Genomic DNA, 13188 nt, shown 5'->3' with positions numbered 1-13188 from the left:
CGAGTGACTGCCGCCCGGCCCAATCAGGGCGCCGGCCCGGCGGTGCCGCCCGCCCCGTCGGGGAGGCCCGGCCCCGGGGCGGGGAGCCAGGCGAGCGCCCGGCGCGGCCCCGGCCCGGCGCGGCGCGGCCCCGCTGGGTCCCGGCCGCCGCTGTGCGAGGCGGGGCGGGGCGGGGCGGGGCGCAGGCGGGGCCGGCCGGGACGGGGCGGGCGGCGGAGCGGCGCGGGCCGGACAGCGGCGGGGGCTGCCCGGAGGCGGCAGAGGCGGAGACGCGGCCGCCCCGGGAGGGCCCGCCGGGGTTTGGGCGCAGGTAAGCGGCGCGCCGGGGAGCTCCCGGGGCCCGGCCCCGTTGCCCGCAAACCGAACCGAGCCCCACTGCGGCAACTTCGCGTCCCGGCGGGGCGAGCCCCCGCCGTGCCCTTCCCCGCGGCTGCCTTGCGCGGGCGGCGGCGCGCCCCGACGGCTCCCGCCGCGCCGAGGGGCCCCAGCGGGGCGGGCTCCTCCCCGCCGCCATGGGCCCGGGCCGCCTGCCCCGCCTGAGGGGAGCGGCTGTCCCCCGGGGAGCGGCGGGCCGGGCGCCGCTGCGCGCCCCGCGCCTGGGCTGGGAGCCCGCCGTGAGCCCGGCGCCGGCGCCCGTCCCCCGGAGCGGTGCGCCCCGCGCGGGGGCGGGCAGCTCTCGGGGCGGCGGCGGGGAGGGGCTGCGGGGTGCCGGGGCCCGCCGGCCCCGGGCTTGCGGCCCCCGCCTCGGTCGCGGCCCGAGCAGTGCGGGGCGAGGGGGCTTCCCCCCCCCCGCCAAAAACCGGCCGGCCCGCGGCCCCCAGGCTACGCTGGGTGCTCCCTGCTGCGTTTGCGGCCCCCTGGCTGGAAGGGGGAAGGAGGGCGGCTTCAGAGAGAGGGTCGGCAATTAGCGTCTGGCCTTCTGTAACTCACGTACGTGCTGGAACTGGCATAGCTTTTAGGGAAATTTTGAGGAGAGGTAGGCTCCGGTTTAATCTTTCCAGGCTTTAGTAGGACACTGCGGCCACAAGTACTGTGAAACCTCAGTTGTGAGTTTTATCTTGAACTAACAAACGTGTTTTGATTTAAGGCCTGGGGTTCTTGCATCCTGTAATTATTTCTTCTAGCTCTATTTCTTTTAGGTCTGTGACTTTGAAAAAACTGAATTAGCTGTACTAGCTCAGGCCTTGGCTGAGGTGCAGCCGTAGCAGTAAAAAGGTGCTTTATACCCATGTAGTTATTTCAGGGGAGGGGGAAAGTAAGCTACAGTGTCAAGCACTCCTCTGTGGTATAACAGCGTGTGCGTGCTCTCCTGTGGAAGTGCAGCGCTGCTGATCGTGTGCAGAAACACAGATGAAATGTTTAGGACTCGGGCTTGGCTGTGTCTGAGCCTTCGGAGACTCTGCTGGCTCTCCTCACTTCAGCCCGAGCGTGGATACTACCAACAGCACAATGCGTAAGCCCCGGTGTGTACGGCAATGGCAGCACGATTGAGCAATATGAGTGTCTCTGCGTTCCAAAAAGTAAACAGCAAAAATGGGTCACAGAGTGAGAATATTCTCCATGCTTACATGATCGAATATCTGAGAGGAAGATGTTTCGGTGTGCCAGCTCCGGATTTATTGCTTCTATTAAAGGTAGCAGCCGTAGCTTGAGGATTTAACTTTGTGAAAGACGAAAGTGACTTGCAATTACAATAAAAACCACAAGTATGGGTTTCAGTAAAACCAGTGCGCTCAGTGAGGTGGCATGGCAGGTCGTTTTGATAGGCACCTCAGAAACCAGGAAAACTGAAATCTGCTTAAACTCTCGGTTCCAAATGCAGCAAGCATTTTGGCCTCTTAGCTCCTTCACATCAGTAAGAAATTAAGAGACGAAGTGTTCCCTAGTTTGGCTTAGTCCCCCTCCCAGGGGAGTTTTGACAATAGGGTTTAGCGCAGCTTCTTGAAAAGCTGTATCAAATAGATCAGCTCCTAGAAGCAGAGGGAGTTGTTCGGCTTGCTGGTGAGGATGACTGTCAATGGTGTGCCGTGTTGCTCATAAATTAAGGTCGGTGTTCCCATGCTGGAGTATGACGTTGAAGTTTCCCTCTTCCCCGAAGGCAGCGGGAGCTCCACGTATTTGCCTGGCTGTGGAGCGGGGCCCTTAGGAGCGGGTTCCCTCTTCAGCAGCGTTGCTCCTGCTTTGAGGCACGCTGCCTTTGAACGAGGTGCTGTTAGGTGTTCAGCAACTACTGTAACCCTCTTAAATGAGATAATAGCAAGAGGCCGAGTCAAAACACATGGGTCCAGATTCGAGTGCTTTCTCAGCTTTGGTGAGTTTTGCCCTGGGTTTTCATCCATTTGCTGGATCGGCTCTGGGTTTAAGAGTTCTGCTGAAGAATATTTAAATTGATGCGTCCTGTGCATACGTTTTCTGCAGCAGATCTGTGCTCTGCAGCAGATCCGTGCCCTGGAAAAATTGGTGAGTAACGTTTCTGCTTGTCCCTGAAACAGGGTGGAGTGTCTTAAGTCAGGGATGTCACATGGGGCAGAAAGCCGTGTTGAATGTCATCTCTTTTTTTTTCCCATTTAGATGCAAGTCCTGTTTCCATTTTGGGCTACACTGCCTGCGCAGCGTAAAACGTTTTTCAGGAAGGAGTGGGGTCCTGATGAGAATGTCTGTGGAGGTGTATGGAGAGACTTTGCTTGTGACCCGTGTCAACGTGAGGGTGACGTTAACATTCCTGAAAATACAGCCATTCCCAGGTGGTGCTGCCAGCCTGTCTGGTCCCATCGCTTGCTGGTGATGAGGAGGGCAAAGTCTGGCCCCTGCTCGCTGGTCAGGTCTGGATGGCCTGAGGACAGGCAACGCTGTGTGCTATGAGGTGCACGGTACAGCGTCCTTCAGGAGGGCTTGTGCCTCTTGAATCCATCCAAAGGGGGTTTCCATGATGTTTCTGTCTTTCACTGCTTCAAGGAGCAGTTCCAATGAAGTGAAAATCCTTCCCCTGAAGAGGTTTAAAGCCAAAGAAGGTTTAGTCACTTTCTTGATAGTGGTGTGATTGCATCAAAACATACCTTTGGCTTACTCAGGACAAGATACTGTTGCTGTAAACTCATTTGAATAACTGACTAATTTCCTTTGTTGTGCTTTGCATTATGTGTTTTTTGTGAAGGTGGGGGGAACACGGAGGGGTGGCTGGATCCCAAATCTCATACAGGTGGTCCAAAAATGTATCCCTGACTCCTGGGGTGGGGCAAGAGGAGCGCAAAAAAATAAGTGCCGGTGAGTGGGGAGTCCACTGGTTTGCAGTAGTTTTCAACAGAGAAAGTAAGAGCCCAAATATTAGGCAAGATTTAGGGAGGTAATGGAGCATCCTGGAAATTCCTGTGTTGTTAGAGGTGGTCAGAAAAGCCCCTGTCCCACTGCTGAATTTGCATATTCTTCCTTAAGAAGGTGGTGGTAACCCCTGCGTCGGCTTGTAAATGGTGATACCAAGTTAGGTTGGTATACCTGGGACAGCTTCTTCTCATACTTACCTTTGTTATTTTCAGGCTTCAACACAAAACTCAAGTTATGTTGCTTCTTTAAAGCCGTGCAATTACGATCTGACCTATTTCTATCTGGCCAAGCCACATCTGTGAATATATAAATGCAAGGAACAGGTTTATTAGAGGGTTCATGTGGGTTTGGTTGTGTTCGGTTTTCTCGTGTGGAGCTTGTGCATACAGCTGTGCGTTAAGAATACATAAAACCAGTTAATACCTTCATAAATGAAACCATTTAGTACCTTCCTGTACTTAGGCTGAATGGTGGCCCCCCTCCCCCATTTGTAATTGTGAGATCCCATTAGTCATCCCGCTAGCGAGTTTGCTCTTGGATCCAGCCCAGGAGAGGTAAACTACATTGCCTTGCCTCGTGTTCACTGCTGGTGTTTATACCCAGACATTTATTTAGCATTTATTTAGCACCTAGTATAAATTCCCACCCTGTCTTGTCCTACTCTAAGTATGTTTGTGTGTCCAGAACCTAACTGGCGCGTTGCAGTGTCTCCTTAGCAGAGGTACTGTGCCTGGGTCTCTTCCTTCGTCGGTCTTTGCATTTGCGCTGACTTTTTTTAGTTTGAGTAGGACTAGGGCATCAGCCTTCCCTGTGTCTTGGTAGGAAAGTGACTGCTGGTGCTGAAAAGTTGACTGCTGAACAGGTGAACGGAGAAAGGATGGCCATGTAACGACAGCCTCAAAAATCAATGAAGTTTACCGTTCAAATAGCTCTTTGAAGATGGCAGGTTTACAAGCATTAGTCTGAGAGACTACATCTCTTGCCCAATGTTTGGAAAAGTCAGCATCCAATCCAGAATCTAAGCTTGGTCCTTCTTTTGGAGGACAGTGTTTCTCTTGCTGTGGGGTTATTATCTGCAGTTGTTGCGTGTCTCCAACTTCAGGCAACTTTAGCAGATGATCACGCTAAGTTGTAACGTCTATCTCAGTGGGTTTCTGGTGGGATCTTTGCTTTGGATCTCTCCTTGTTCTGAGTGCCCTAGTGCTCAGCTGTGAACACACCTCGAGATGCAGGGAATGATGCATCCATTTTTCCCCTCTTTTTTTTCACCTCTCTCTCACAGATGGACTTCTGTGTTGGTTCAGCTCAGGCTGAGGATAGTGGCCGTCTGTTATTTTTCTAGTAGTGTTTGCTGCCAAGATAGTACTTTATTTGTGCTTAAAGGTTGGAATTTTCCGTTAATAATTCAGTCATCATACTGAATTTGCAGTTGCTTGCCCGTGATGTGTATTGCCCTTGCTGTGGGCATACGTGATCTCCTGATATCCTTTAGCTTCCAGAGCGCTTTGTTCCTCTGTGACTTCTGCTGTACACGAGAAAAGCGTGGTGGGTTAAAGCTTTATCCTTTTTCCAACGGCTGGGCTTCTGTTTCTGTCAAAAGGCCAAGATAAACCAATTATGTAAAGAGCTGATTTCTTTCCTCGGTGGAAATATATTTAGATACAGGTCTTGAAGCCAGTCGTAGCCTTTCTTCTCCTTGTCCCTGCCTGGGCAATTTTTGTCGTTAATGAGGGAGGCAGGTGGAGAACTTGGGAAGGGCTCAGGCCGTGCGCTACGGCCTTGCAAACCCGACATATCCCCTGGGTGGGAGTTGTGTTCCCTCTTGCTGTTGAGTGCTTGGCCCCTCTGGACTGACAGAGCTAATGCTTCGTCAGAGCGCTCTTCATTAGAGGTGCTGTCTGGGGGGAATGCTGTTAAATCTCACCCTCGTGCCTTGCATGTTGGATCTACTCCTGCATGTCGTCTCAGGACCATGAGGAATGGCTCCTGGTGAAGACCAGAATCGTTCTTCTCTTCGAAAGCATGGTGCGAGTCTGAATCTTGCTAAAACCACTGGGAGATGCAAAAGCCTGGTTTCCCCATATCACATAAGAATACTTAGGAAGGGAAATTAGATCTCCTGTCCAGCACTGGGCTGGAAACCGGTGTCGCAGTCTGCGTTAAGGTAAGGATGCTCACTTTCCCTTCTGCCGCTCTGCATCATTAAGCAGTGCAGGTTGTGTCAAAGAACCAGGACCAGAGGCCATTTAAGCAGTCTCTGGCTCATGGTGTTTGAGGGAAGATAAAAATAACAAAAAGTGTGACTTTAAGCAGCCATTTGCATACATCTTGATGGTAATCACCACTTCCAGTAGGCACAGTGTTGTAACTCTTGCAGGTAATTCTTGCATGAATAAAATCCCATTGAATGCCACCTGTGAACAAAAGCTCCCAGATCAAGTACACTGATCTAAAAGTTGATTTGTACTTGCATCTTTCTTTACAGGCTTTTTCCTAGATTTCAGTGGAAAACTTGACGCTAAGACCTGAGATGGCTGTTGCAGCATCTGAACTCTAAACTGGAGAATCTTTGCGCTGTCAAAGACAGCTGCCTAATTATGTCTCAGATGGGAAAAATCTGATAACCGCTGGCATGAATCAGCACATTTTAAATCACAGAGTTCTCGTGGCTGCAAACGTGATGGATCTGGGAGAACAACTTCATTTTCTTGCCAAGCCAGCACCAGGATCTGGTTTTGGGGATGAGGAAGGGCGGTTGATGCTGTCGCAGCTGTGCACACAGCTGTCCATGTGCTCTGTCAGCGGGCATGGTCACGGGAATCTGGTTCTCTCCCAGCTCTGCGGTTGGGAGTTCACAAGCCGAGGGGCTCAGTCTAGCCCAGTGCGAGTCCTAAGGATTTCAGACCAAGTTCCAGAATTCAGAAGGAAGGTCCTTAATAATAACAACATCTTTCCTTGCTGTAAAGAAGAGCGGTTCGGTGAGTGACTTGGAGGCTGTTTTGTTGGCCTTTGCCCCTCGACGCAGAATTTGGCAAAAATGTCAGAGCAGGCTTCTCTGTCTGCAGCGGTGAGGTGCGGTTAAGGTTTATGATCACACTTGCGCTCAAAGGAGTGACCAAGCCATGGCTTGCAGGCTGTGTGTGCTGTTCACGGTAGTTTTTGTGGCCTGTGGTTTACTGCTGGCTACCTGAAGATCTTCTGCTGGTTCTGCAGAGTGTAATGCTTGTAATTAATGGCTGCCTTGAAAAGCAGGTGAGGAAAAGTGTCTTCATTGTAAAAAAAGCGCTGAGCTGTTTCTGTGTTTCTGAAAATAGTTATTATCCCACGCAGTTGTAGCACTTCTGGTCTTGGGTTCTGTACAGCTTAGCAAGGACACAGCCGGCGTGGGTTTGTAAAAATCACTCTTGCCATATGGAGACTGCCAGAATCTGTTTACCCTTAGGCTTGGATCAGGTAGTCTACTCATATGGAAGAAGTCCTGTGGAGACAAGATGTTGGCAAGGAGAAGGAGCATACAGCCTATTGGGATCTCCTCAGCTTGAGCGTGAATGGGTATTCGTAGGTGTCAGCCATGTGACTGTGCTGTTTTGCCTTATTTTGAAAGCTTTTCTTGTGGATTTGAAGTGTCTCCTCTGCCACCCTGGTTTAGGTTTATAAACCTGTGCTGAGATGTAGCGTGGGTTCATCTTTGTCCATCTCAGAGGAGCGCTGGGAGCAAGCCTGGTGGGGAGCACGCTGCCTGCTAGAGCTGCTGTGTGCAGGGTGCGAGAGGAGGCAAAGGCTGGGACGTGGATGAGGCTGTGGCTGTGTGGGACCAGGCAGCGTTCCTGGTGCTGTGACCTGCATTGGTTTCCCTGCCCAAATGTCCAAGCTGGAAAACACACTTTACAGTGGGAGGTGGTGGTCTGATGGCTGTGCTCCCTGTGCTGCTCAGCTTGGGCCTTTTTGGTCTCTCTCCTGCACTGGAAGCATCTCTGATAGATTTTTGTTAAATGGGAGGAGAAGGATGGTACATCAAGCTCCTTTTTTAAGAACCAGACAAAAATTTCATCTTCCCCAAAATGCTGGTACACTGAAAATGCGAGGTGCTCCACACCGTAGCTGACAAGTGCTTTGTGTAGCCTACCTGCTGGGGACCTCTCTGTGCTGTGAGGGGGGACCTGAGTGCAAACGGCTGTTCTTCTGCAACAGGGTGCCTATTATAGACAATTTCAGCTGGTTAGTGGCTTACATAGAGGGAGGGGTATAAGGACATGTTGGAGCAGCCAAGGCACACTGAGCGTTCCAGATTCCTGCCCACAGCTGAATGCACAGTGGAGAAAAGGTCTTCAAGAAGAGGTGGGTGTGTTGACCAAGTAATCTTCAGGAAAGGCATATGATAGCTAGATGCCTCCTGGTGGGTGCGGGTGCCAGCTTTGTTGTAGTATCTTCTGTCCTGCTTCCAAAACAGAATTAAGAAAAGGAGACTAAATCTCTGGGAAGTTGGTTTTGGTTCAGAGCAGACCTGAAAAGGCTTGTCAGTTGGATCTTAGAGCCATCAGCATTTTTTGTTCTCCACTTAACTGAAGCTTGTTTAACTTGTGACAGCACTTTTAATTTGTTATATTTGTAAAGGAAGCATCAGGGGAGGGTTCAGAAATGCATATTTATGTTTCTTGACTAAGCTTAATTTAGCTCTAAGAACCTGTTTTTCTTATTTCAATAAAGAATGATGTTTTGTCTTAGGCTGGGATTTTTTCCTATATATTTTGTGGGGTTGGTTTGTTTGTTGTTTTTTTTGTTTGTTTGTTTTGGTGGTTTTTTTCCCCTCTTCCAAAAAGAGCATATAGTGGCTTACCTTGGTCTACACCTTCCCTTGGATGTGAAACATGTAATTAACAGGTCCTAACCAGAAGTATCCTCTTGGAGGTTTCCTCACTCTTCCTGGAGCTGGTGTTGGACCTCCTGGGTGGTGCTGGGCAGGACCACTACGACCTCTGACGGTGCTGGCACAGAAATGTATTTTCAGGGCTTCCTCAGGACGTGCAGCACTACCAGGAATTTGGACACCGCTGGGGAGCCTGCATCTCTTCCCACCGCTCTTGCTTGGGAGGGCTGGAGCCCATTTTGGTGGGGGACCCCAGGGAAGTGTGTGCAGCATGGCTCTGCTCTCCCAGCGAGCAGGAGGACTGCTGCTGGGCTGGGGGTGTGGATGTGCCCCCCTCCTGCCCCAGTGTCCCGGAGGGAGGCATGGAGCCACGCGGCAGGAGCGGCCGAGGCCGTGCCCCACGGCACGGGGACAGTGCAGTTGTGTGGCGTGCCTCTGGTGCCTGGTGGGGCGTGTGACCGAATTTGTGGTACTGCTGCAAAACTGATACGCTGCTGGTGGTGTTGGGGTGGCAGAAACATCTGGGAGCAGCCAGCTGTGGGATGGAGTGAGTCCCGGGCCGCCCCGTGGTGTTTCCCCTCTGGTTGACTTGCCCCACTCCCGGTGCAGCCCTGCGCTGGCAGGCACTGGGCCTGGAGGGCCTTGCTGGCCACTGGCTAGTAGCACCAGCCACAGAAGTACATGGCAAAGCTGTGACCAGGGCGTTGTGAACGTGGGCTGATCTGACTGTCTCTGAGAGCGGTGAGAGTGTCTGCGTGCTGTCTAGACCAAGTGCTTCCACCCACAGTGGCTGGTGGCACCCATACGCCCCGAGGGCGGTAATGACACTCCTTAGCCAGCTTAAAGGATGATTAATGCTTCTCTGCTTTCAAGCCTTCACACGAATTAATGAAGCAGTATTGACGATATGGTTGCATAGACAGATGGGCGTTACTTGAAGGGAGCAGTAACAGGTCTGTTGTAGGTGCAGATGCTTCTGCAGCAGCAGCGTCTTGCTCGCTCTCCCTCTGTTTGTGGTATTGCTTGAGAGCGTCCTTTTGGTGAACAGCCGTGAGGCTTTAAATGCAATGTGGAGATGAGAAGATTGAGATTTGTTTTCAGGGTGGTGCTGGTAAACTTCCTGCAGCTTGGTGTTAGAGATAATTCTGCAGGTTCTGGCTCCATTGTTGTGACTGGGTCTAAGGTGAATTTAAGAAAAATATTTTGGTCAAACAGGCTTTCCTTTCTGTTTTATCCAAAGGGAAAAATCTGTTACGAGCCTGATCTGTTGTTCTCATTACTGGGGGAGTTTCTAAGTGGGACCTAAATATGTAATTATTTGCACGTCCTTATCTGTGCGACGCAGTGTTTTCCAGGTTGGTATCTCGGGTTTCAGACTTGCTTGTCATGGTGTGCGGTCTTAAATCCACGTATGCAGAAGCATTTGATCATAGAGATGTCAATATGGTGAATGACATTTCTCTCGGGATCGTTTTGGGCATCACGGTGGAATCAGCCCCTGAGGACCAGCGTTTGCTCAGCTTATGGCACGCTCTTGAGCTGCTGTCGGAAGGAGGGTGAAGTGCAGGGTTGTCCGACCAGTCGTCTATCGCAAGGCTGTAGTGCCTGGGGAAGGTGGAGAGGAGGCACTGATTACCTGCAAGGCCTGCCAGTGATGAGGCTTCCACATAAGCTGCTTGGAGGGAGAGGGGACATCTTGCAGCCCAGCATGATGATTGCAAGGATGGAGTCCCACCATGTCTCCAGAGAGCTTTGTGACGGGGCTAAACTGCGGCAGGCCCTCAGTCGGAGGGTGCCTCCTGTGCAGGGTGATGGCAGTGGTAGCTAGAAATATTTTTCCTTTTGGACCTGGTTGGGAGGCTATCCCTCTGTTGCCTGCATGCTATATAGTGGTGTATGTTTACCTCCTTACTTTCAGAAGTACTAAAGCTGCCTCCTGCAAGGAGCCACCATGCTGCTGTCTCCATCTGAAATATGTTTCCTTTTTCTTCAGCTTCTTGCTCTCAGACCTTGTGGTACTTAAAACTCCCCCTTTCTTCCTCACTCTTCCAAGGAATTTTACAAAGAAATCAGTAGCTGTCTAGTTATGACAGCAAAATGAAAAAGGCTGCAACGTCTCCATAGCTACCTAAAAAGTACTTGTAAAATGCCGGTGGAAGAGAGTGCCCTACAATTATCCTATACATTCCTTGCATGCGGACTGAAAATTGTTTGCGTTAGTTAAGTAATCGCTGCACACTTGTCCAGTGAGAAATGTTTGTTTACTGCAATAAATTTTTGTTCCTTTAACCCTGTGCAGCTGAAAAAAAAGAATTTGTTTTATGTAGAAAACTAGCTGACCTGAACTCTTCAGTAGATTAACTGATTTTAAATGTTCCAGCTTAATCCCACTTGTTTTTTTTTCTTGTGTTTCATGTAGCATCTGAAAAGAGACAGCTTGTGGCAAATTAGCCAGGGTGAGACTACAAAAAGATTGAATTATTCCTGTTTGAACAGTTCCCAGCATGCGAGCACTTGCTGCTTGGTTTGTACATCATCTGTGTCTTGAGTTAGCCTGCCAGAGCTGCTGTGACTGGGGTGAAAGTAAATAACCTCCAACTGGAAATCTTGCCTTCAATGTAAACGATAATTTATTCATTCATCAGTAAAAATACATGGAGATCTGATGAACAAAGATTGTGGTTGGTGTGTGTTTGAGTTTCTTGCAACAAATGTCTTTCCCTGTTGTGTTTCCATGAAGAGAAACTGTTTGACGTGCTGTCCTGCGCTGTCCTGAAAAGTCACTTTGCTCCTAGTGAAACCCAGCGCTGGTATGAAAATGCAGGTGTCAAAACATATGCGAGGTCGTACTTGGTCTGCGTCTGTGCCTTACGCCGCTCTGTTCACTTTGGGGCATGGTATAAAAATAACAGGCTGCAGAGTTAGGTCTGCTGCATTTAGGCAAGGCTAATCTTACTGTCGGGCATCTGTAAATGCAGAAGTAGTTGAAACAAGATGATGTTTCTGTAGGGACTTGCTTTGATATACCGATGTATTGCAGTGCCTCTTTTGGAGGGGAGGGACTGAAGGGGTAGGGAAATTACATACATGTGGCAATAGTTTAGGAGGGGCTGCCTGGTTGTTTAGGACAGCGTATCCAACTGGACTGCTCATGCTAAATTGGAATTTGGCTGTGATATTGCGGTTAATTCCTCTTCTTACTAAATGTGCTGTATCATCTTTCTATGGCTGCGGCAATTAGGGCCTGGCTTTACTGTTGCACATGGCAAGGAACAACATTTCCCTTAGATCCAGCTGTGTTCATGTTGTTAGGAGCAAAATGGGGGGGTGTCGTGGTTTAACCCCAGCCAGCAACTCAGCACCACGCAGCCGCTCGCTCACTCCCCCCCGGTGGGACGGGGGAGAGAATCAGAAGGGCAAAAGGGAGAAAACTCGTGGGCCGAGACAAGAACAGTCCAACAACTGAAGTAAAATAAATCAGAACAGTCAAATAGGCAAAGCAAAAACCGTGCACGCAAACAAAACAGAACAAGGAATTCATTCACTACTTCCCATTGGCAGGCAGGTGTTCAGCCATCTCCAGGAAAGCAGGGCTCCATCACGCGTAATGGTTACTTGGGAAGACAAACACCATCATGCCCCATGTCCCCCCCTTCCTTCTTCTTCCCCCAGCTTATATACTGAGCATGACGTCATATGGTATGGAATAGCCCTGTGGCCAGTCTGGGTCAGCCCCCCCCCCCGGCTGTGCCCCCTCCCAGCTTCTTGTGCACCCGGCAGAGCAGGGGAAGCTGAAAAGTCCCTGACCAGTGCGAGCGCCACTCAGCACCCATTTAGAGACAGCTTAGCACTACTTAGCAGGAACCAAAGCATCAGTGTATCATCGACACCGCCCCCATCCCAAACCCAAAACACAGCCCCACACCGGCCACCAAGACGAAAATTAACTCTATCCCAGCTGAAACCAGGACAGGGGGCTGTCCCTGTTTTTGTGTTAAAAGGAAGAAATGGGACCCCACCGCCTTTCCTCTGAGCCGCATTGGGCTTGCTGTCCCTTTTGCCTTAACACATTGGGCCGTTTGTGGGTAAGATGTTACTTGCCATAAGCAGAGGGACAAAACACAGCACAGTGGATGAAGTACCTGCTACAGGCAACAAAAGTCCTGCTTTTGCCTTTAGTGAGACCTCAACTTTGCATTGTCTGACTTGCCATCTTTTTCTGGGAAGAGAGGGATTAACAGAGATGGAGACCCAGTGATGGCCCCAATGAAGATGCCTTTGCTGTTGTCCTCTTTGTCTGGGTGAGATGTTAGGGAGATGGCTGGTGAAGGGAGGAGGACATCCTGGTACTGCCTCCCTGCGTGGAGGGGGCGGCGGGGTCTCTGCTGCTGAAGTCTTTGGGCCGGGAAGTGAGAGGCAAGGAAACAGGCCCCACAGCGGGCCTGGGGCGGAGTGGGCTGGGCTACTGGTGGTAGAGGTGGGCTTGCTGGGTGGTGCGAGCTCCTCTGGAGCCAGCTGTGGCAGAACAGGTGACCCTGCGGGCTCCAAGAGTTAGAAATCACAGGGTCAAGGATGCAACAACAGCACAGTCCAAAATACCGTCACTTGGCATAAATATAATGAAAGACAACCCTTCCAGGCTGTGAAGTTTTGGATTGGGTGTGCTCGGCTATCTGGCTGCCCCTCGCCATCCTTGGTGTTGCAGCTATCTGTTTTGCAAGCCTACATCGCCGTGCCGCTGCCTGGCTGGACTCAGTGTCCCCTGTCCTGTTGGCCACTCTGAGAGCGGTGAAGAGGAAGAAGGGTGGCCTCGGCAGCTGAAATGTGTGTGACCCTCAAGGGCCTCCATGGGCCCCCTTGGAGGACGTGCTCCTTACGTGCGCTGCCACCTGCCCTGGGGTCCGTCCTCTAGGCGCACGTCCCTGCCCCCTGTACCACAGCCTGCAGTCTCCCACAGGCACGTGGGAAATTCAGAGTGCTGTGATTTATGTGGTGTCCTT

The 13188-nt window shown here is 51.1% G+C and overlaps 1 protein-coding gene across 6 annotated transcripts in view; it reads left to right on the top strand.

Annotated features, from left to right (window-relative positions):
- The first annotated feature begins 217 nt into the window (after positions 1–217).
- The window catches only part of PPFIBP1 (PPFIA binding protein 1), a 114910-nt gene continuing 101939 nt past the window's right edge, over positions 218–13188 (top strand). For all 6 annotated transcript variants that reach the window (XM_082310849.1, XM_082310848.1, XM_082310847.1 and 3 more), the window contains exon 1: positions 218–310. The gene's annotated coding sequence lies outside the window, so the exon portion shown is untranslated. The remainder of the gene's footprint in view (positions 311–13188) is intronic.

Source organism: Platalea leucorodia, assembly GCF_965183815.1.
Source record: "Platalea leucorodia genome assembly, chromosome: 4".
In the NCBI taxonomy this organism is placed as follows: Eukaryota; Metazoa; Chordata; class Aves; order Pelecaniformes; family Threskiornithidae; genus Platalea; species Platalea leucorodia.
The sequence above is the reverse complement of the archived record's forward strand: the minus strand, read 5'-3'. Positions and strand labels throughout refer to the sequence as shown.